Below are 24,000 nucleotides of genomic sequence, written 5' to 3'. Positions count from 1 at the left end.
TCTGGTTCTGTTCTCACTGAAGGGTCATTACAAATTGTTTGCTCAGACCAGCTTCCCCAGCACACTCTCTGCTGTGCAGCTCTGTAAGTGTGGCCATGGCTGAACAGCCAGAGTTCCTGCCCATTTCCCTACTGGCTAGAGCATGATTAGAGTGTGTTTGTGGTTAATGATGTTGCTGTAGATTGTTCATTCCCTGCCTTGGCAATTCAGACAGTCCCTTTTCCCATTGTATTGCCAGCACCTCTGTGAGTCCAATAACAGAGGCAGGTTTTCTCTGGGCATTGAGATTTTTGAGGGGGTTGGTGGCTCCTTTCTTTCCTCACCCTGGAGTAAACTCAGCTTTTTATTCCATCCTTGATGACTCATGGAATAACAAAAGCAGCATGAAGAGGAGAGTGAATATCTCACTGCCAGGGGGAAGGTGGATGCATCCCCTCTGTCTGACCATTGCCATTGCAGGAGAGAAGGTTCCAGTGGAATCGAATGCCCTGGCTCAGACAATAGACACAGGGAGGTTTTGCTGTTCATGGATCTGTGCAAAGGAAATTGTGCCTCTGTGTGAAAATGAGGAGGGATATGAAATGCCCATGTGGTGGTGCCTAAGGCAAAAGGGAACCCTAGAGGATTAGAATAGGATAAGTTCTCAAGCAACATGTTTCTTACTTTGCCCATCTGTTGTTTTTGATTATCATCGATGGAAAGATTTTGCCATTGGGTTCTGTGTTTACACAGAAATTGACATTTACCAACAAATACGTAATTCTTCCAAGCCTGCCTAGTCTGCTAGTGGTGAGTTTAGAGGGACACACTCACTCTTCCCCCCATGCCAGGCCTGTGCTCTCCAGAATGTCAACTTCCCACAGAGCTGGGATCCTTCCCTCATCTCCCCACAGACCACTGCCCCACCCCCACTTCTGGGGTCCCCATCCAACACTGTCCAACTCCCCTGCTGGCAGGATCCCTTCCCATTCCTTTCATTTCCTGCCTCCCCTCTGAGCAAAAGCTGTGCATTGTTCCCACAGTGGGAATTGAACCCAGGCCACCTGGGTTCAAAAACTAGGAATCCAGCTCACTAGACCATATGGGACTTACATAGTCAATAGCACATTTACACATTCACACCCAATAATTCAAAGTAGCCATTCAAAAAAACTTCAAAAACAGACTTCAAAGAGAAATTGCAGAGTTACAATTGATTTGCAAACTTAACACCATTAATTTGAGCTTGAATAAGGACTGGGAGTAGCTGGCTCACAACAAAAGCTATTTTCCCTCTCTTGGTATTGACACCTCCCCATCAATTATGGGGAGAGGACCACATCCATCCTGACTGAATTAGCCTTCAACACTGGTTCTCCCCTTGTACGGTGACTCCTGTCACTTCATGTTCCAATCTATATTTATGCCTCTATCTGCAATTTTCACTCCATGCATCTGAAGAAGTGGGCTTTTTACCCACGAACGCTTATGCCCAAATAAATCTGTTAGTCCTTAAGGTGCCACCGGACTCCTCATTGCTTTTAATTCTAAGATGATCTTAACCCTTTCAGTACCCTTACAAACTCAGATGCTTCTCACCACAGGCTGGCTGGTGGCTTTTCAGCCAGGCTCTCCCCTTTCATCAGCGCTTCAGTTGCTTGGTGTGGGGGTGTCTGTAGATGTAGGTGGCAGAGAGAGATAAAGCCTGGCAAATGTCTCTCCTTTTATCATGTCCTTTCTTCCCCCATGGCTTTGCTCCCCCTCCCCCCTTCAGAGTCAGGTGAGCATCACTGCGACTCTCCAAGCAAGTCTGAGCAATTCCCCTGGGGTATCCTCATGCAGGTGAGTCATTGCATTGTAGCTCCCTTGCTGAGCAATGGCTGTCGATGGGTTGTATGACACCCTGTCCGGGTGTTGGTTACTTTCCTTGCTGTTGCCACTGGGGAGCTAAAATTTGGCTGACTCCCCCACCTTACAGCACAGTGACAACCACACTGCACAATTCTCATAACTTCATATGCATGAATGGTGTACATCTGTGGATAGAGACGTGACTTTCAGCAGATCATATCCTTTCCCTGATACCTTACAAGTCATGCTCTATATGTAAGATCACGATGATATGAAAATGAGGATTATGGGGGTTACAGCCGCTCCCCCAAAGGTATAGAATGTCACACTGAGATTCTATTTTCCTTTGTTCTGTAACAGCATTACAGAGATCCAATGACTGACCAATGGCATTTCCAAGTGCTAAAATAGCAAGTGATGTCGGTCTCTCATTGGCCATCAGCAACTGAAGATGTGGTTTAATGAGCTGGAGCTTCAAGGTGAGGGTGACTCTGTCCACTGCCTTCAGTTGCGCTGCTGGGCCCCAAGTCCCTGGTGGCCAATATGTGACGCTGGGAGAAGAGAGTGGGGTGGCAAGTGGTGGCAGGACTTTTGCCACCAAGGTCTAGCTGCCCAACTTCCTCCTGGTACTGCTGGCCCCCCGTCGCCTTCAGGTAACCCAGGAACTAAGGCAGGAATAGGGCGAGGAAGCAAGTAAAGCCGAGCAAGGAAGGCAAAAGTGAATCTTGTCTTCATGGGCCGCTCGCAATGACGTCCTTTTTCTGTGCCACAGCTGATAACAACATCCCAGACAGAAAAGCAGGAGGCCAAAAAGAAACCGAGCAGCTGAAGTAGTTCAGTTGGGAGCGTGCTAGACTAACAGGCTCTTCTATCCCCCTTTATGCACGGGTGGGATGTTTTCTGAAAGTGCAGCAGTGCCTTTAACTGCCACGAGTCCCTCATTTCAGGCTATGCAGCAGGAAAAGACAGCATGGGCTTCTGCACCGAGTTGGCCCACCTGACCTTTCATTCTTCTCTTGTTCTTTGTCAGCAAGGGGAAGAAAAAGAAGCTCTCCCTCAAGCTGGAGTCACAAGGGCAACGTAAGGACGACTTCCTGAGTGCCCGCTCCAGTCCTCTGCTCTGCCAGCTGACCTATTGAAGGGCTGCCACCACTTTCTCCAGGTTTGTCCATCGGTCTGTGTGAGGGTGAGTAACAGCCAAGCAGATGGAGTTTCTGTAGTGTAGTGGTTATCACATTTGCCTAACATGCAAAAGGGCCCTGGTTCAAAACCAGGCAGAAACATCATGGCTTCCTTTTCCCAGATCCCCTTGCTGTTCAGGAAGGCCTCCTCCTTCTCCTATTGGCCTGTCCCTGGGATAACTCCAACCCCTGCGTGACAGAGGGTGCTGACAGCAGTGGAGAAAGCACCTTGGCCTCAGGCTGGAGAACCTAGAGGACTGCGGCGTGTCACCTTTTGGAGGCTTGTGGCTTGGCCTCCTCTGCTGTTGGAGGTTGGCCGGTGGAGGCCGGCTCTTCCTGCTGGCCTCCTCTGCGTGACTTGCCAAAGGAGGAAGTGAGGCAGGAATGGGGCAAAAGAGGAAAGTCGAGCTGAGGAAGGCAGGGCAGAAGCTAAGCACCTCAGTGCGGCTAAATGGGGTTAGTAGAGCGTCGCCATTCGTTCTGCAAAGCCAGGGGAGGTGCGGTTGGCTGCTGGGAGGCAGAATCCTGTGCCTGCCTCTTGGCATCCCAGGGGAGGTTCCTTGCAGCCCAGGAGAAGCGGGGTTCTGGGGGGAAGGAAAAGCAGCAATGGCGAGGCTGAGTGGGCTCCTTTCTGGCCGACATGGTGGGCTGTGGTGGGTCTGGGAGTTGCCTGTAAGCCATAAGTGGACTTGGTGCAGTGAAAACCGCTGCTCCATTCTGGCTGACCTGGGGGAGCAATTAATGACTTGGGAGTGGGGGCAGGGCGCTGGCTGTGAGCAAATGGGATCCAGGAAGCCCCAGCCTGCCCCTCCAGGGGCCCAGTCGTCTTCTTCTGTCCTGCCAGGGGGAGCCCGGCCTAGAGCCTGCCCAGCATGTGCTGCAGCTCGAGCATTAAGCCTTCCTGTGTGGCCTGTGCTGGAGCTGACCCTTGACCCCTGTGGGGCACTGTTGGGGGAAATCCCGACTGCAAATAATTCTGGCCACAAGACCAACCCATTGGGTCAAATGGGGCAAGCTGGAGGCCTGGTGCCTTAGTCCGTGGGACCAGCAGATCAAGCCATTTTCCTGCATGTGTGGGGGGAGGCAGCCGCTGTGGTTCGCCCTTCCTGCTCCCTGCGCTGCTGCACCCTAAAATCCCTGTCGGCCGGCAAGATGGGCTGGGAGCCTGGAGAGAGGAGGCAAAGGGGTGGCCCGAGCCCCCTTGGCCACTGCCCCTGCCCCAGGCAGCCCACAGAGACCTGATGCCTCCCCAAGTCACACACGGAGATGTGCCAGCAGCACTAAGGCGGCTCCCTGCCCACTCTGCTCCCTCCCTCCCTCCCTGCCACACTGCTCCTGGAAGTGGCCGGCATATCCCTGCAGCCCTGAGTGCAAACGCCACAGCTGACCCACCCCCGTATCCCACTGCCTAGGAGCCACTGCCGGAGGGGAGTGTGTGCCAGTCACTTTGGGAGCTGTGCTGCCCGAGGTAAGCACCTCCACCCCCGACCACCTCCTGCAGCCCTACCCCTGCCCCAGCACAGAGGCTCTCTGTGTCTTGAACAAGCACTTTCAAGGATTGGCCAAGAACTTCTGCTCTGTTTCTGTGAAAGAGACACAAAAAAGGGAGCCCAACGGACAAGTTTAGTTTGCAAGCACAAACTGGCAGGGCCAAGCCTGGATCTCTCAGTTACTCAGAAGGCTCTTCAGCCAGCTCTTCCCAAAGGCCAGTCTCTAGAGGCTTTTGTGACATGATGTACTTCAAAATAGCTCCCTGTAGCTCACATAGTCATCATTCCTATATGGCTGTGATATGTCCTACCAACCATTCCATGTAAGTTATCATATGAAAAGTCATGATCTGCTGAAATCGGTTATTCTGTCCAAATACGCATAGCATGAGGGTGTGTGACGTTATGCATTTTGCTGTATGGTTGTTACTGAAATAGGCTATAATTTTGCTAGTGACCCCTGCCGAGGAGGGTGTTCAACAGCCATGAATCAGCAGAGGAATTGTAATTAAGGGATTTCCAATTCAGTGACAGATGCCCAAACACAACACTGTGGGGACTGCTCAAGTCTATGACTCAGTTGTACAAGACCACACCAGGAGGATTCCCCAACCTAGTGACTCAGCAGAGCCCACCGGGACACGTCTGGGCAAGTGTCTTCTAGACACTTGAACTAAAGATATAAAATAGGAGACTGTGGCATCATGTTTTTGCCTTTCTCCTCCCCCACCTATGCTGGAAGCAGCAGGAATCCTGAGAAAATGAAGGTCATCTGAGGACAGTAATCCAGGTTTTAGGGGGAATTCTATGTATTAAGGAGGGTAACATCCAGTAGGATGAGAAAATTGCTTGACCTAACTACTGCCTAGTGTAACAAGGTGTAAAGTTTAGATTTTGCTGTGGTCATACAGTGCTTAGTGCTCTGCGTTCTGGCCTCAAGAGCCATGGATGCAAGTGGAGTTACGATGACCTTTTCCTTGTCTCCACATTTCTTATGTGCCTCCTTCTGACACTTGTCAGAAAAAACAACTGGTTTCTTTTGCAAGCCTTTGCATTGCAAGGCAGAGGCAGTCTTCTCTGTTTCCGCAAAAGATTCACCAAAAGGTGGGAAGAGCAGACACATTTGTTAAGGCACTACTGGGAGCTGCATCCCTAACTCCACCCAGCAGGTGAGTCACCCAGCTTAGCCACGGTGTGACTCTCTGGGACTTTTCTACCAACCGCTCCATTTTTCATCAAATGACAATCAAAAGGAAGGTGACATGACATCTGTGTGTGAACATCTCCAGGGAATCACAAGGATGTGTGGCGCAGGCTCTCGTGTTGCAGCAATTGCAGTCGAAGCAACCGCCATGCCAATGCCAGTCATAGCAGTGTTTTCATCAACTCCAGGTTTGTGATTTGATTGTTTCCAATGCTTCTCTCCAAAGAAGCCTTTTCCTTAGCAAGCAATGACTTGGATACCAAGGGAGGCCTCTTCTGTTTCCTAGGAAGACGCAGGAAAATGTGAGCAGAGGAGACAAAAGCCATACACCAAGGCACCACTGGGAGTTGAACCCAGGATCTCCTGTTTACTAGACAGGTGCTTTAGCCAGCTAAGCCATGGTACCTGCCTGAAGAAAGTATTTGCAACTGTTTCAAGTCAACACCTGCAAATTTGAAAGTACAGACGTTCCCCATTTCCCTCAAGACTTGCAGACCTTGAGGTGTCTGGCTCTCTGTGCACAGAAAGCCACAGCTGAGTAGACAGAGGGCTTCTAACATGTGCCTCTCCCACCAGTCACTGTGATCAGATAATGGTTAGTGATCTGTGTTTCAGTCGCAGCAACCTCGGCTCAGTTCTGAGTCATGGTAACCTTTCCTTCAGCTCCAGACTTCTCATTTGCCACTTTCCATGTGTGGTGGGCTGTCTGCCTGAAACAAGCAGGAGAAAGATTAAGGCAGCCTTGAAGAGGCTGTGCAGAACCCAGCCTATCAAGAAAGGGCTTATTGGGAGAGCCAATCAGGAGAAGGCTTGCTGGAGCAGCCCATATATAAAGAGCTGCTCAGCCCAGCAAGAGTTAGTCACTCCTTGGAGTTTGAGGAGGGAGGGTTGACTGCTATGAAGGAAGGCAGGAGCAGGGAGGGCACCATGATCAGAGTAGTGCTGGGGTAAGGGGTACATGAGTGACCTCCTGGTTGACTACTGCCAGACTAAGGCTCTATACAAAGGTGGAGGAAGGTTCTAGGTCTGTTGGGAAATGGTCCAGGGAAACAGATGGCAGGGTTGGAGGTTCACACCTTTTGCCTCAGTAGCCACTGACACAGGTGGCTACACCCTGGACTGCAGCCGGCCACTGAGGCAAGTGTCTGGGTAGAGGACATCCCCCCCCGCCCCCCAGCAGGGGGGAGAGAACTGAGTGGGGCACAGCCAGAGGGCTGTGTCCGTAAGAGGACACTGAAGTCCTGAGAGCAACATGGGTCCTAATGATAGAACCGATGGTGGCCAGACGCTACTAGATGAAGGCGCACCGGTGAACCAGAGCTAATTGCTAGGATGGTCAGCAGGAGGTGCAGCAGTGAGGCATGCCCCATGGCACCAAGACTTAGCCGCAAGGAAGGCTCTCTCTGTCTTGAACAAGCACTTAGAAGGATTCTGCTGACAGATCTTTTCTTTTTCTGAAAAGAGATACAAAAAAAGGAGCCAACAGACACACTAGGTTCGGCAAGGAAGAACTGCCAGGCCAAGCCAGGCTCTCCTGGTTAGTAGGAAGGTTCTTCAGCCAGCTCTTCACAAAGACCACTATCTAGAGACCTTTAAACAGTCACTGCAGATGTTCACCACAAAAGAGATGCCAAAATGGAGTTCTCCACTGCCTGCAGCCATCACACTACCAGGAGTTCTGTGCACAGAGAGGCCCCTGCTGGTGGCTAAAGGCTTTGGTAGAGACTCTTCTGACACCACCCATTCTCATATAGTGTTTAGCGCTCTGTGTTGTGGCTTCAGCATCCACAGATGCCAGTTCAATTGGGGGACATTTTTCCTGTCTCCACATTTGTCTAATGGCTCCTTTCAACACTTGTCACCAAAAAGACCTGTTTCTTTTGCAAGCGATGTACAGCTAGGCAAAGGCAGTCTTCTCCATTTCCTCAAAAGATCACCAAGCTGTGGGGAGAGGAGACACATTCAGCCAAGCTGGATGCTGAATCTCCTCTTTATTCAGCAGGTGTCTATGAAGGACATAAATCTACACCGTGTAGAGGTCAAGAATAGGACTTTATTACACACAGTGCTGGCAGAGTGGGCTTATTAGGCTCAGAGACACTGTTAATTAATTAATTACAATAGAATATATAGATTTTCCATTGGCGGGGGAAAGTGACAGGCTAGGCAGTTCCACACCCCGGGACAGGTTTTGCAAGACAGGATAAGCACATTAGCCAATGATTAACAGATTAGATAATATCTCCACCCATGGTCTCAAGTTACCAAGTTAACATTTCATGAATACTTTGATAAAATGTTATTAGTATAAAATATATATGTTGAATTCTGATTTGGGATCTATAGGAATGGAGCAACTCCTTTGATTGTCCAACAGGTACATTCCTAGGGGTTAAAGCAAAGAAAGAGTGAAAGTATATGGCAATAAAGATTGTTTTCTGTGTGTCTTAAGGCAGGCATTGGTCCCTTGGAAGGGAGGTGGAAGGATGCCATATGTTATACTGACGTGCCAACTTTTCATAAACTCAAGGTTGGATCTGTGGGAAGAATGTCTCCCTAGAGAAGAAACAAACACAATAGGGATTCTTTGTTCAGTCTGCAATTCTGAATAAGACACAATCCATAGACCAGGTTGTTATATAAAACACAGATGGATTTGAACCCTTCACATACAGTAATGGCAAAGTTCTTGGTTCAGGCTTGTAACAGTGATGGAATAAACTGCAGGTTCAAATCAAGTCTCTGGAGTCTATTCAAAGCTGGGATGGGTCATTCAGTCCTTTGTACAGAGCTTCAGTTTGTAGCAAAGTCCCTCCAGAGGTAAGAAGCAGGATTGAAGACAAGATGGAGACGAGGCATCAGCCTTTTATAGTCTCTTGCCATGTTGTCTTTGCTTTCTTTGTCCCAAGGACACTCTATCCAGCACGTGGCATAGAAAAACCTTAGAGTTCTCTCCATAGGCAGGTCCCTGCTACCTTGCTGAGTCACAAGGCATATCTGCCTTCTCTCAATGGGGCGATTGTATAGCTGATGGTCCTTAATGGGCCATCAAGCAGGCTAGACAGAACTGACACCGGAAGCAGAGCACAAGTTTGAAATAAGGGCAGCATGGAGCCAATATTCATAACGTCAACTAAAAAAATGATACACATCTAGAGATAGCATCATTATAATCAACCAATCAGAACCTCTCCATAGACCCCTTGCACGACACCTTTCTACAATATTGGCTGCAAATATAGAACAGCGGTAGCAACGGTGATCTATACAGTTACAGATTATGTCAATAATGTCACAGGAGGTGACACGGCATCAGTGAGACTGATACTGGAATACTGCCTTCAGCTTTGGTGTCCTCATTTGAAAAAGATGTTGTGAAATTGGAGCTGGGGCAGAAAGAGCCAACAATGTTGTGAGGTCTGGAGGAAAATGCCTTCTAGTGAGCTACTGAAAGAGCTCAACCTGTTTAGCTGATGTTGGTGCCACTAGGCCTGAGTAAACCAAAGTTGTGACTTTGGGCCTGAAGTGAACCAAAGTTCTTACATGCTGTGAACTTTAACCAGCCTAAGATGCTAACAGACTGTAAGCAAAATGTGTAGCTGTCAGCAATCTCCGCTTGCAAATGTAGGAGTTTGAAACAGCAGAAGCGGAGGGGAGGAGGGGTAGAGGGGGAAGGAAAATCTGTATGCGTTTGTTCTGTCAAGGCCACAGATAAGCTTGTGCATGAGAACCTTTTTTAACACACTGAAATGTAATGCCTAATGTAGCTGCTGCTGGGAAGGGAGGGGTGAGGGGGAAAACCGAACAAAAGGCTCACACAAACAAGGGGGGTATAAATGTTGGGACCCCGCCTGTGAGCGGGTGTGCAGGATTTGAGAATGCTTTTCTCCCTGGCACCTTTCTTTGTGCACAAATAAACCTGGTTTTGCTTCTCCACCCTGGTGTGATAATTAGTGCGACGCACACCGGGCAACGAACCGCTGTTGCTCCGCCTCGGGCTCTTTGAGCCGGCAACAGTTTTGGCGTCCCTGGGTGGGCTCGAGGCAAAATTGTGCCTTGCCCGGACTCCCCCAATGGCCAGTGGACGATGGTCACAGCCGATGCCCAGCGCGCACCGGTGCCTTTACCGGGGGCCTCGGCAGAGACGCGTCAGGCTGACCTTGGAGGGCACAACGGTGCAACGCACTCAGATAGTGGAGAAGCAGCTGCGGGCGATGGTGAGGAACCGGTCCTGTGGATAAGGTAGGAACAGTCCAGTGGTGTGGACTTTTGCCTGAGGCTGGGGATGCCCAGCCGTTGTAATTCCCACTAGACGAGAGAGCGTCCTATAGTGGGTCAAGGGCAAGCCCATGGTATGGGGCAAGGACAGGGTAAGGTTACTAGGGCAAGGTGTACGCCCCTAGAATGCATTCTAGCAAATTGGAAGGTATTTGGTTTGGATCCAATGACTAAGAGTAAACTGAAAAGATTTTATACAGTAGACTGGCCTCAGTATCAGTTAGAGAGCCAGGAAAGGTGGCCACCAGAAGGATCACTTAATTACAACATGATCCTTCAATTATTTCTGTTTTGTCAGCGAATGGGTAGCTTCTGAAGCTGTTTGTATGTAGAGCTCTTGTAAAAAATCCCTCATCATATGCCCCAGAGCTGCACTGGGAGGAGAACTGTCCGTGGGAATGTCTGTCTCTGCTGGGCTCATGCCATTTGAATTTATTGACTGTGCAGCAAGATAAGATGCATCGTGGCAATAGGAAACAATGGCCTTGGTGTGTGTGTGTGTGTGTATACCTGTGTGAGTGTTCGTTACTGGAAGACGCCCAGACTGCCCTGTGAAGCGATTGCTAATGATCAGGAGTAGTCTAACGCAAGCCCAGTAACTAGCGGATCTTTAGGAGATCCGACCCACAGTGGGCTGACTCAGCCTGGCATCGTCCGGCGAGGAAGCTGCCTGGGTCTAGGAATGTGTGAACCCATCTTCCCTCCCCCCCCTTCCTTTCCGTGTGGGCTACTGACAGTCTGATCATCTCACTGGATGCAATCAGAGTATGCGGCGCTGTGTCTCCCAGAGACTAGCCGACGCTCTTTGCTGAAAGGAGGTGTAGGAGAGTCAGTCATCCTCGTTAGTCTCTCCTGTGTGAATGTTCTGTAGGGAGAGATTCTTAGTTTATGAGCCGCTAGCGCGGACAGGGTACCCTCTCTGTGTGTGTAAGTGGAAAATGGGTAAGGGACAGTCTAAAAATTCTACCTCACCCCCTAAGGGTACCCCAGCATAGTACATGTACGTACATTATGGTCCTAAAACCTGCAGGTATTTAGAGAATTGGAATCTTCACATGTGTGAAAATCCATCTAAACAGTGCCCATTAGAAGGTATCTTCAATCTAGATAAGATCATATATCTCAGAGGAGCTTTTAATCACAAAGAAAAGCCTCTGACACAGTGTGAGCAATTTGTCTAGGAACGGGTTAATTTGAAACTCGGCTAACCCCAGAGATAAAGAGAGAGCTGCTCTGCGTACAAGGTCAAGAGCCTCCACAAACTATGCTAAGTAAAACTGCTTTCAGCCCCAGCTGGTTGTGGAAAATAGAGACAGAGGCAAACCAAAGGCGCAGTACAAGTTACAGAACTGAGATTGCATTTGCAAAGCTTAATTCTCCAGTGAGATCCAACAGTGTGCTTCTGCAACCCTGTAGCTGGTATGGCTCGGTGACACTGGAAAAGCCATAGGGCAGCTGACCTGAACTGGAATCTCTGAAAGAGACGCCGCAGGAGAGTCCAGCGTGTAAAAGAACAGCCATCCCAAGAGTGGAAGCATGTTGGAAATGCTGGACAAGCTGTATACAGGATAATCTCCCGTCCACCTATTTCCCTTCTCTGAACATTATACACAAACGTGGCCAGTCTGGATATGTGTAAGTATTAAAGTGGCTTAAGGCTTGGGGCATTCATATTTTTCCTGAGTGATGTGGGAGTGTTCCCAATACTCTCCATTGTTGTTTTATTATTTTTAATGAAGCTTTAAAATTTGATTATATGCAGTGTCAGTTTGATCACCTGACATGAGGAATAATTGGTAACAGAAATTTGTCACAGTTTGGTGAACAATAGAGAATTGGGGAGCCCTGCAGAATTTACACCATCTATCTGTTTTACCCTTGTTATTTTATGTTTGCTTTGTTTGGTATTGTTTGGTATTATATGATAAGGATTGTATGGTTAAAGGTGAGCCCTAATAGAATAAGGAAACACTATCTGGTTTTGGTGCACTATCTGGTTCTGGTTCTATTCTGTTTAACCGGTTACTGTTGTTTTTCTGCTCTGTTCATTTGGGCGTTAGGTGTGTGGGCGGAACTGAACTTCTCGTTCGTAATTCCTCAGGGTGGAAGCCATGTGTGCGATGAAGCTCTGAGGTTGTATTGAGATCTTTCTGTCCCGCCCCCCCTGTAACAGACAATGTAATAGAAGTAGGGAAAATCTGGCTTAGACTGTAATTTTCTCTGCTCTCTGTGTAATTTTCTTTTCTGTTTAAGTGTCAGCAGACAAATGGGTGGGTCTCTGGGTAGACCCCCTTTAGGGGTTTGGATTATGTGTTAAGTAAATGGCCTTTACCCAATGGCCATGTATTTTTGCCAGGTGGCAAGCCTTACTAGGGAGGACTCGAATAGTTTTGGGAGTAAAATGTTTTAGGGAAAAGACCAGAAGGGTGGGGGCTAGTTGTGAAGCCCACCCTCCTAGCTAAACTGGTAATGGAATAAGTTTGCGTCCAGGATAGGGACGATTCAGCGAGAAAAGCAGGATCGGGCCCAGGCGGGGCAGGCAACAGAGAGATGGGAAAACAGGTTGGAAACTTTTGAGGGTGTAGTGAAAAGAAGGAGTAAGTGAGTATAAGCATGGAAATTTCAAATACTCAGGAGGATATTTGGAATGATGATTTGAATTGGTAAGTGGCTGCTGAAGGAAAAAGCAAGTGATTTAAGGGGAGAGCAAGTGATTTTTAAGGGAAAGTGAAAAGTTAACTCTTTAGTTGCTGGAGGGAACAGCAGTTGAACTTTGTAAAAATGCTAAAGAGAAAAGTTTTTGGTGTCTTTGAAATGTTTGTAAATAAATTCAGGCAAAGAAAATATGGGGTAATTCTCCTGTTTTGCCTAAAATTAACAAGAGTATTTGTATATTTTAAGTAATGATTGACTGCCCAGAAGGGGTAGACTTTTGTTTTGTCTTTCAGATAATCAAAGAAAACTAATGCCAGCTGAACAGCATTCAACATACCATGCATTTACTGACAGAGTAACAATTATGTTTTGTGTTCTATGTTCTGTCTTGTGGTGTCTGTCTCAAGTGGCCAGAAGTGTTGTGTTTAATATTTTTATGGGATGGTCTAATTTAAAATCAAGTGGCAGTGTTAAATTGAAATGCAGATACTTGTTTTGTTCAATTTAGAATACAAAGTGTTTGGATATATCAGAAAAATGTGATATACTAAAGTCTAATACATTTTCCTAAGTAAGAGAAAGAAACTTTATTAGCCAAATCTTTTAATTGAGAATTGTTATTAAAATTTTCATACTAACAGTCTTTTAAAATCAAGGACATGGAAAGTTAACCCACTCCCCATATTGGACATGGGATCCTTCTGGCTACCTCAGACTTCTAGCCAGAGGGCTGGGGATGGTGGAAAGCTATTGGACTAGAGGTTATGTTAAGTGAACTCATCAAAGTGGGTGTGCTTGTCCTGGCCTGTTGTTCTAAAGCTCTGTAATAAGGTTATTTTAGTAAAAGGGTATATGTGGCATACATTAAATAAGACTAATGTACTGTGTATGTATTTATTGTTAACAAAAGGTATATAAGTAAAAGTTTCCTTTATAGGTTAAAGAAAAAAAATGGGAAAAGGAAAAAGAATAAATTAACTGAGAAAAAAAAGAATAGTTAACATGCTAAAAATGAACTGGCCAAGATTTGTGCTGAGACAAACTTAAAGTGGCCAGATGCCCTTCCTTTGGCACTAATAAATATAAGAACCATTACTTGGCTAAAAACCAGAAAAAGGGGGGACTTCAATTTGCCCATGCAACTATAAAATTTGTAAAATCTGCACAGACACTAATGCAATGTGTTAGGTTTTTTTTCTCACAGGTGAAGAAGAAACAACCCAAAGATCCTAGCAGCCCTACCACTCCTAGGAACCAGAAGACTGGGTCTACATAAAGATCCATCAACGAAAGACTGCCTTGGCTCCATGCTGGAAAGGCCCTTTCCAAGTCCTGCTGTCTACCAACACTGCTGTGAAGTGCCAAAGACTGACTGCTTGGACCCAGGATTCTCACTGCAAAAGACCCCTCCACATCAGAAAATTTTTCCTATTGATGATTAGCCTATTCTTTCTTCTAGTTCTACTGTGCTTCTGGACAGCTTCTGGACAACCTCTCCCTTGTCCACTGACAGACCAACTGTGCCTTTAGACTTTTCTAGAAAAAGCAAAGCTATTACAGGGTGATATGTGCTGGAAACCTCTCCCCTGTAGGATGCTAAACCACAATTGTTTTGGGAAAGAAGAAGAAACACTCACTCCACTGACATTGCCAAAGTCCAGGAATTCCTGACTAAAAGGACATTGAGAACTGACCCTGGTGAAGAAACAAAGAATTGTACACTGGCAAGGAAGAAACTTATGGGACCCATGATTGGGAATGTGGTATTAATTGACTTTTGGGGTTTAATCTACAGGCTGTGCCCTGTGTTTTGGATAAATCCTTCAGTATGTATTGCCCTCCTAATTGGATTTTAAATGACATTGCCCTTATCAAGTTTTCAAATCACTTCTACATACCCAGATTGCTCACAAGGGGATGCCATTAGATTAGCACAACAGAGGGCCTGGGTTATTTCCTCCGGAAAGAAAGAGAATTGAGCAGATCCCTGTGGGCTAGGGCCAATATCTTAAAAGCCAAGAACATGATAAGAAATTGGGCCAACTAGAAAAGACTACTAGCCTTATTCTTGAAACTCAGCTATTTTAAGTACAGGCTGGAGTTACATGTCATTTCAGCCCTTAGTTCTATGACCCAGAAGTTACTGACAGAGATGGTATTGAATATCACTGAGGCTGGGAAGGTATTGCAGTGGGATCTAGACCAGACTTGGCCCACTGCCCTTACAGATGCATCAGGAGTACCATCTGATCTGTGGTCATGAAGACATACTTGGACACTTTCTGGATGGAAGTGGGGACATTCACAGTGCTCCTTCCAAGCATATGGACCGGTTAGGGTGGGTGTGGGCTCCCACATACCGAATCCTGCTGGGTCCATGGGGAGCATGCATATGGGACTGAATTCTTCACCGAGACATCTGGGAAAATTACACCACTTGGTATACCTACCTGATTTATAGTCAGTGTCCCAATCCCTTAGTTGTTAAATGAACATTCCACTCTTTTGTCCATGCATTCATTCCTGGGTTGGGGGTAACTAAGCTCAAAAGAGCAGTTGTACATATATCTGTAAAGCTTCATTGTTTTTTGTTTTTAAAGTTTGAGAAAACTCGCCAAAAGTTTGTTGAGTATTCTCAAAGGGGGGAATTGTTGGTGCCACTAGGCCTGAGTAAACCAAAGTTGTGACTTTGGGCCTGAAGTGAACCAAAGTTCTTACATGCTGTGAACTTTAACCAGCCTAAGATGCTAACAGACTGCAAGCAAAATGTGTAGCTGTCAGCAATCTCCGCTTGCAAATGTAGGAGTTTGGAACAGCAGAAGCGGCGGGGAGGAGGGGGAGAGGGGGAAGGAAAATTTGTATGCGTTTGTTCTGTGAAGGCCAAAAGATAAGCCTGTGGATGAGAACTTTTCTAACACGCTGAAATGTAATGCCTAATGTAGCTGTTGCTGGGAAGGGAGGGGTGAGGGGGAAAACCGAACAAAAGGCTTACACAAACAAGGGGGGTATAAATGTTGGGACCCCGCCTGTGAGCGGGCGTGCAGGATTTGAGAAGGCTGTTCTCCCTGGCACCTTTCTTTGTGCACAAATAAACCTGGTTTTGCTTCTCCACCCTGGTGTGATAATTAGTGCGACGCACACCGGGCAACGAATCCTGCTGTTGCTCCGCCTTGGGCTCTTTGAGCCGGCAACACTCCTGTGACCATAGGTGTGTGCAGCACATTTCATTAGGGTGCGCACCCAGGGAGCCCCGCCCTAGCCCCACCCCATCCACTGCCTCCCACTTCCTGCTCCCTGGCTGCCCCCCTCAGAATCCCCAACCCCCCCTGCTCCTTGTCCCCTGACTGCCCCCTCCTGAGACCCCCCCCTGTAACTGCCTCCCCCCTACCCCCTACCTGTCCCCCTGACCCTTATCCACACCCCCAGACAGACCCCCGGGACTCCCACCCCATCCAACCGTTTCCCGCCCCTGACAGGACCCCCAGAACTCCTGACCCATCCAACTCCCTCTGCTCCCTGCCTGCCCCGACCCCGCTCCACCTCCCGAACCCTCAACCCATCCAACCCTCCTGCTCCTTGTCCCCTGACCGCCTTCAGAGACCCCCACCGTCTAATCACCCCCAACTATCCAACCCCCCCTCCCCAACTCCAGGCAGCTCTGTCTAGTGCCTGCTCCCACCCACACACTCAAAGTGGCAGAGGAGGTTCCCTCTCCTTCGGGGGGAAGGTTGCCTAGTGGTTAAGGCACAGGACTCAGGCTCAGGTGTTCTGGGTTTGAGTCTCTGCTCTGCCACAGACTCCCTGCTTAGCCTTGGGAAAGTCACTTCTCCTCTTTGTGCCCTAGATCCGACCTGCCCAGTGGGGCCCAACACTGACCCTGCCTCCTGGGCTAAATCCATCCACGGCTGGGTGATGGGGGGGCGGGGAATGGAGATACCAACATGGGGAGATTTGGGCTGAATTTCTCCACAGCCGGAGAGTGGGAGCCAGCTCCACAGGGGGGATGGGAGCGAGAGGGGCTCAGGCCAGCTCCACACAGAGGAGGGTCATGGCTTCAGCCCTGCAACTTCTGCCACTAAGGTGGCTGGGGGGAGCCGGGGACTTCAGCCCCACATCTTCTGCCAGGGCCCGGGGTTCTCCTCCCTGCCCCAGGGGGGCTCCTCTCCCCCTCCATCCCCCCCAGTGCAGATCCTGCAGGGGCCCGGGGCTTCCCCTCCCCCGAGCGGGGCGGGGCAGCCCCAGGGGAGCAGGGGGGGGAGCAGCGGAGCGGAGCCTGCCCAGCAAACAGCTGATCGTAGCTGCGCCCAGGCCGCCCCCGGGGAAAAACTCAGCGGAGGAGGCACCACAAGCTGCCGGCAGCGGGTCATTCCCGGGGGGGCTGAGCACCCGCCTGCAGCCGCCGCAGCCTCCCCCCCCCCGGAGCCCCCACGGTAGGGGGGGAGCAGCCTCCCCAGCCGGGGCTTCCCCCATGCGCACGCCTGGGCCCGGGACACTCACACACACACTCTGCCCCGGGGCTCCCCTGGTGCCCAGAGACCGATCAACCCCCCGCCTGCCCCCGCCCTTCCCCGCCTGCAGCTCCGGCCTCTCCTCCCGCCCCGCCAGCCGCCCCAGGGGAGCCCGGGCCCCAGGCTCTGTCCCCACCTGGAGCCCAGCGGCCGGGCAGCTCCTGCTGCAGCTGAGAACAGCGGCTCCGCTCCGGCCCGGGCGGCTCCAGCGCTGCTGGCAGCACGTGGCCCCCCGGGAGCAGCTGCTGAGCCCGGGCTCCTGCGTCACAATGTGCCAGAGCCCCGCCCCCAGGAGCTGCCCCGCCCCCGGGCTGTGCCAGAGCCCCGCCCCCGGGCTATGCCAGAGCCCCGCCCCCAGGAGCTGCCCCGCCCCCGGGCTGTGCCAGAGCCCCACCCCCAGGAGCTGCCCCGCCCCGGGCTGTGCCAGAGCCCTGCCCCAGGAGCTGCCCCGCCCTGGGCTGTGCCAGAGCCCTGCCCCAGGAGCTGCCCCACCCCCGACCTGTGCCAAAGCCCTCCCCCAGGAGCTGCCCTGCCCCTGGGCTGTGCCAGAGCCCCGCCCCCAGGAGCTGCCCCCCACTGCTGGGATTTGTTCTCCTGCCTCCTTCTTCCCAGCACCCCCCACCCCCAGCTGCTCCCTTCCTGTGTCTGCAAACACCCCCCGGGCGGGCTGCAGCGCTCGCTGGGGCTGGCTCCAGTGGCTGAAGTTGCCTCCATCTCTGCTCACCTGCGGGGGAGGGGAGGCACAAAGACAGGAGATGGTCCCAGGGTGTGAAAGCGGAATTAGGGGTCAGGGAAAGAAGGACTGTTTGGAAAGGTGGGTTTTTTGTGGGGGGGGGGTGATCCAGATGGAGTCAGAAGAACTTGGGCAGCAGAGGCTCAGGGAAATTGAGGGGAACCCCCTGGGTGTCCCAGTGTTGGCCAGGGATTGTACAGCACCTAGCGCAATATGGGGTCCCAGAGCTGTAAGTATCTATTTTTGCACCCAAGGCAAGAATATAAAATTGCGCCCCCCCATAGGGTACAGGTGGGGGAGGGGGAGCCCAGGGCTGGGGCAGCAGAGGGTGTGTGGGTGGGGGAGCACTGGTGGGGAGGGGGAGCACAGAGCTGGGGCAACGTGGGGGGGGGGAGAGCCCACGGCAGGAGGGTGCAGGTCAGGGGGGCAGAGCCCAGGGCTAGGGTGGCAGGGGTGTGTGTGTCGGGGGGAGAGCCCAGGACTGGGGCAGCAGGGGGCGGTGGGTGGGGGGAGGCCCAGAGCGGGGACAGCAGAGGGTTCAAATGGGGGGGGGGAGCCCAGGGGTTGGGCAGCAGGAGGGTGTGGGTGGGAGCAGCTAAATTTTTTTTTCCTTTGGGTGGCAAAAAAACTAGAGCCAGCCCTGCCTCCATGCACTGTGAGGTAGGTAGGAGCGGATCATTATTATCCCTACTTGAAAGAGGGAGAAGCTAAGGCTGAGAAAGGAGAATTGACTTGTCTTAGGTCACACAGCCAGTCAGTGGCAGAGTTGGGAATAGGACCCAAGAGCCCTGATTTTCAAACTATCCATCGGATCTTGAATTTCAGACATTGAATGACCTGAATAAAGTGCTCTCAGATGAGCTCCAGACCAACAACAGTGCACAGGAATTATTCAGCAAGTATTTGAGGAGAACTGCAATGTTAGAGAGAATCATGAACTGCTCAGAGACAATTAATGCAGAGAAGCAGCAAAATCCATCAAACACAGAACTGGTTCTGACTTATTTCCTTGGTCTTAAAAGAGAACAAGGATCTGAGTCTCCTCCCTGTCAATAACCCCCTGCTCAGCCAATCAGGGTAGAGACTGAGGACGGGAGGCTGAGGGTTCTCACCAGAGAGCCCAAAGGATGGCCCAGGTCATTGGTGGGGATCAAATAAAATTCAGAATTAAATTCTGCCTCCTTAAGCTCGTGTTTTCCATGCCTAGAATTCAACTCTCACCAGACGGATCAGACTGAACAGGTTTCACACCTCCAGGAGGCTCTTACCTTCTAAACAGGGACGGCTGTTTTCTAGTAAAATCACTAAAAGGGAAGGAGAAAACTCGAAAGAGGTTCCTCCTGGCGCTCACGTCCGTGAACCCGAATACTCTCTCAGTCCTCAAAGAGAGACCTGGAGAAGGAGACTTGCTGAAGCAAAGCCACAGGGGTCTCTGAGGTTTCCCTGGCCCCTCGCCCCGTCCTGCCTGGCTGATGTCAGCATCTCTCTGTGAGGTCACCACCTCCCCACCACCTTGGACCAATAGGCTGAGGTCCTGCAAAAGACCTTTGTGATGTCATTGCCACACCCCTCCCTTGCTGGGCTAATGTCCTGCCCCTGGCCAGGCACTTTGGAGGTTTGAGCTACTCCCTGTGGATCACCCCACACAAGGAGCGTTCGTTCTAGGCACCAAGCCAGCTAGACAGGAAAACATCAGACGCTGCTCCCAATGCTACACTCAGTTTTTCAGAAATTAGTCGACTTCATGGCCAGAAGAGACCATTAGAGCATCTAATCTGACCCCCTGCATATCACAGGCCTCCTGTATGACACAAGAGCTACTTTTGGGGTAAACACATTCCAGAAAAGCATCTAGTCTTCATGAAATAACATCAGGAGATGGAGAATCAGCCACTTTCCCTGGTAGCATGTTCCTGTAGTGAATCATCCTCGCTGTTGAATATTTGTGCCTTTGTTGTAATATGAATTTGTCTCTTTTCATCTTCCAGCCATTGGGTCTTGTTAGGCCTTTCTCTGCTCGACTAAAGAGCCCTTTAATACCCACTCTTTTCTCTCCATTAAGGCACTTCAACACTTCAGTGTAGTCACCTTTCAATCTTCTTTTGATAAGCTAAACAGGTTGAGCTCTTTCAATAGCTCCCTGGAAGGCAGTTTTCTTCAGCCTTCAGAACATTTGGTGGCTCTTTGCTGCCCCAGCTACAATTTCACAACATCTTTTTCACATGAGGACACCAAAACTGGAGGCTATTCCAGTATCAGTCTCACTGATGCCGTGTCACTTCTTGTAATGTTATTGACATAATCTGTAACTGTATAGATCACTGCTGCGACCACGGTTCTATATTTGCAGCCAATATTGTTGAAAGGTTGTCGTGTAAGGGGGTCTATGGAGAGGTTCTGATTGGCTGATTATAATGATGCTATCTCTAGATGTGTATCATTTTTGTAGTTGACGTTATGAATATTGGCTCTATGCTGCCCGTATTTCGAACTTGTGCTCTGCTTCCGGGGAACACCCCAGCCAGACAAGTTGGTGTCAGTTCTGCCTAGAACGAACGCTCCTTGAGTGGGGTGATCGGACGTGAGCGCCACGAGGAACCTCTTTCGAGTTTTCTCCTTCCCTTTTAGGGATTTTACTAGAAAACAGCCGTCCCTGTTTAGAAGGTAAGAGCCTCCTGGAGCTTTGAAACCTGTTCAGTCTGATCCATCTGGTGAGAGTTGAATTCTAGGCATGGAAAACACGAGCTTAAGGAGGCCGAATTTTATTCTGAATTGTATTTGATCCCCACCAGTGAGCTGGGCCATCCTTTGGGCTCTCTGGTGAGAACCCTCAGCCTCCCTTCCTCAGTCTCTACCCTGATTGGCTGAGCAGGGGGTTATTGACAGGGAGGAGACTCAGGTCCTTGTTGGTCTCTTTTAAGACCAAGGAAATAAGTCAGAACCAGTTCTATGTTTGATGAATTTTGCTGCTTCTCTATATTAATGGTCTCTGAGCAGTTCATGATTCTCTCTAACATTGCAGTTCTCCTCAAATACTTGCTGAATAATTCCTGTGCACTGTTGTTGGTCTGGAGCTCATCTGAGAGCACTTTATTCAGGTCATTCAATGTCTGAAATTCAAGATCCGATGGTTAGTTTGAAAATCAGAGCTCTTGGGTCCTATTCCCAACTCTGCCACTGACTGGCTGTGTGACCTCAGACAAGTCAATTCTCCTGTCTCACATGTAGCTTCTCCCTCTTTCAAGGAGGGATAATAATGATCCGCTCCTACCTACCTCACGGTGGGTGGAGGATGGGGATCCATTGGAGAGTGTCACTAGGAGTAGTGCATAATATGAGGTGTCCTATCACATTTACTCAGAGCAGATTATGACATAATAGAATAGCTGAAATACTCTATTTGATTTGGTTTTTTTCAATTTTGAAATTGTTAAGAGCAGCAACGACTTAGCTCAGACTGTAGCATCTTATCTAATGTTTGAGATCGAAGTGTCTCCTCTTTGTGTGTGACGAGACAATCTAATGCACTGTGACAAACAGGAGATGCTTTTGTTTTGCAACAAAATATTTTTGCAAAGAACTTTTATCCCACTTGTTATGATTTAGAGAAACAAACTGGTTTAGTCTGAATGGGATTTTCTGACAAACGGTTTCAATGAAATTTCCCCACCATCTCGATTCCTGGGCTCCATCCCTGCCTCTGGGGGTTTGCTGTTTGTTAGAACAGGAGTAAGGACTGGTGGCTTCTCTTTCTGGCTCTGCCACTGCCTTGATGGCCCTTGGGTAGGTCACTTCCCTTCTCTGTGCCTCAGGCTCCTCCCCATCTGTCTAATGGGAACAGGGACAATTCTCAAACTCTGGGCAGTCGTGAGCCTGAGTGAGAAGGGGCGTTAAAGCCCTCTGTGAAGGAGAAAGGGGAGTTTCTTGGTGTTTGCACCAAGGAATTCTAAAGTTTGCTAAAATGTCTAGTCTATGGAAACAAGAAATGGTTGGGGCCAAACTTTTTAACCACTGTTTTTTTTTTAAAGCCCATTCAGGGATGTGAGTCCCTGTCTTTTAGGTACCTGGGGTTCTTTGCCAGCAGGAGAGAAGAGGTTCCTGCCTCCATTTTTGTGGCCTTAACAAACCATGTGTTGTGCCCCAGTTCTTGTCTGAGATCCCTGAAAAAGAACATCTTCCCATCCATGAACAAGACAGGACCTATCTTTGAAAGGGGAACAAAGAGACCCCTGGGACTTGCAGACTAGCTAGCCTCACTTCCATAGCTAGAGAGATACTGGAATATATTCTTAAACAATCAGTTTTCCAGCAGCACCTACAGGATAATTTGGTTCTTAGGACGAGGGAGCATGGATTTGTCAAGAACAAATCATTCCAAACCAATCCTCTTTCCTTCTTTGGCAGGGTTCCGGGCCTAGTGGAGGTGGGTAAACAGTAGATGGGATCTATCTCGGGGTTACTAAGGCTTTTGACACAGTCCCGCAGGACATTCTCACAAGCAAATGAGGGAAATGCAGTCTAGATGCAATCAGTGTCATGTGGGTGCAGAGCTGGTTGAAAGCCCAGACTCCAAGGGCCCTTCTCCAGGTTTGGCTGTCCAAGGGAGAGGGGGCACCTAGTGGGTCCTGCAGGGATCAGTCTGGGGTCCGGTACTATTCAATAGTTTCATGAATGATTTGGAAAATGGAGTGGAGAGCCTGCTTCCAAAATGTGCAACTGACACCAAGCACTTTGGAGCTCAGGACTGGAATTCAAAACACCCATAACAAATTGGAGACTTGGTCTTCTTGAGCCAAACCCCATGGCTGGGCCTCTCTCTCTAGACTGGGCTGAAGTGAAATCCCAGAGCCAGACACTCCTCCTCCTGGGCAGTGCGCTCCGACCTTGAATGGTCAGATGCTGCTTAGCTCTGTCAGAGCAGCTTTGGCTGGGGGATTCTCCCAGCACTTTCCAATAGTGGGAAGGTACGAAATCCCCATTTGCCTGCTGGGGACAGAGCCCTAGAGGGGGGAGCAACTTGCCCAGAGTCCCCCAGGAAAAGGAAAACAACCAGCAGTGGAACCAATAGGAAACCCAGCAATGGAACCCCGGAGTCCTGGGGGTGTGCTAGGGTGACCAGATGTCCCAATTTTGGGGTCTTTTTCTTATCTAGGATCCTATTACCCCCCACTCCCTGTCCCGATTTTTCACACTCGCTGTCTGGTCACCTTAGGGTGTAACCATGTGGGGTCCCAGCTGCTCCGTGCCCCCCTCATTGAAGCAGGTGTGCAGGGTTACTGCCCTGGGAAGTGCAGGGCACCAGTGGCCATGGGGCTGGCTGCAGGCAGGGCAGGAGCTGGCTGGAGGTAGGGTCTGGCTGCAGGCAAGCGGTGCGGGGCTGGCTGGAGACAGGGGTGTGTGGGGCTGGCTGGCTTCAGGCAGGGACGCAGGGGGGTGCATCAGGGGTTGGCAGGGCTGGAGACAGAGGAGTGCGGGACTGGCTGGCTTCAGGCAGGGGTGAGTGGCAGGGGGTGTGGCAGGAGTTGGCTGGAGACAGGGCAGGGGGTGTGGAAGGGGCTGGCTGTGGGCAGGGGGTGTAGAGCTGGCTGCAGGCAGGGCAGGGAGGGTGTGGCTGGTGCGGGCAGGGCAGAGGGTGCAGGGCTGCTGGCAGGGCGTGGGGTGTGGGGCTGGCTGGAGGCAGGGGCTGGCTGCGGGCAGGGCAGGGGGTGCAGGGCTGGCTGCAGACAGGGGCTGGCTGCAGGGAGGGCAGGGGGTGGAGGGCTGCTGAAAATGTACTGAGAGGTATTTTAAGGTGAAGATAACACCATGGTTACCAGTTGACTGGCACATCCTGGGTTAAAGAAAGGAAGGGACCTGGAGTTAATAGTCTGAAGTGTTTGTGTTACCAGCCCTGTCACTGTCTGACCCCCCTTCAGTGTGGAGCAGGTGTGTGCGTTGCTGTGTGGAACACACAGACTCCTGCAGAGCAGGGGCAGCTGTTTCCATGGCAGAGAGCCTGGCACTTAGGAGACTTTCTTGACTTGCTGTTTTGAAGCAATTCAGTAAAATAACGGTGGAGCTACAATGTCTGGTCCAAAATTTCAGCCCCCCCTGGTGCAAAAACACTATTTTAGGATCTAAA

At 50.0% G+C, this 24,000-nt stretch overlaps 2 non-coding genes and 1 pseudogene across 2 annotated transcripts; 2 read left to right on the top strand and 1 right to left on the bottom strand.

Moving 5' to 3' along the window:
- Positions 1-3,040: 3,040 nt before the first annotated feature.
- On the top strand, positions 3,041-3,113 carry TRNAV-AAC. Its single transcript has one exon. It is a non-coding gene; the product is annotated as a tRNA-Val (tRNA).
- A 2,924-nt stretch (positions 3,114-6,037) lies between these two features.
- On the bottom strand, positions 6,038-6,111 carry TRNAT-AGU. The gene has a single exon. It is a non-coding gene; the product is annotated as a tRNA-Thr (tRNA).
- Positions 6,112-10,054: 3,943 nt separating this feature from the next.
- LOC120381578 overlaps positions 10,055-24,000 on the top strand; it is a 190,287-nt pseudogene continuing 176,341 nt past the window's right edge.

This window comes from Mauremys reevesii, linkage group 14 (assembly GCF_016161935.1).
Source record: "Mauremys reevesii isolate NIE-2019 linkage group 14, ASM1616193v1, whole genome shotgun sequence".
Taxonomy (NCBI): Eukaryota; Metazoa; Chordata; order Testudines; family Geoemydidae; genus Mauremys; species Mauremys reevesii.
Note: the sequence above shows the minus strand (reverse complement) of the source record. Positions and strands in the feature narration are given on the sequence as shown.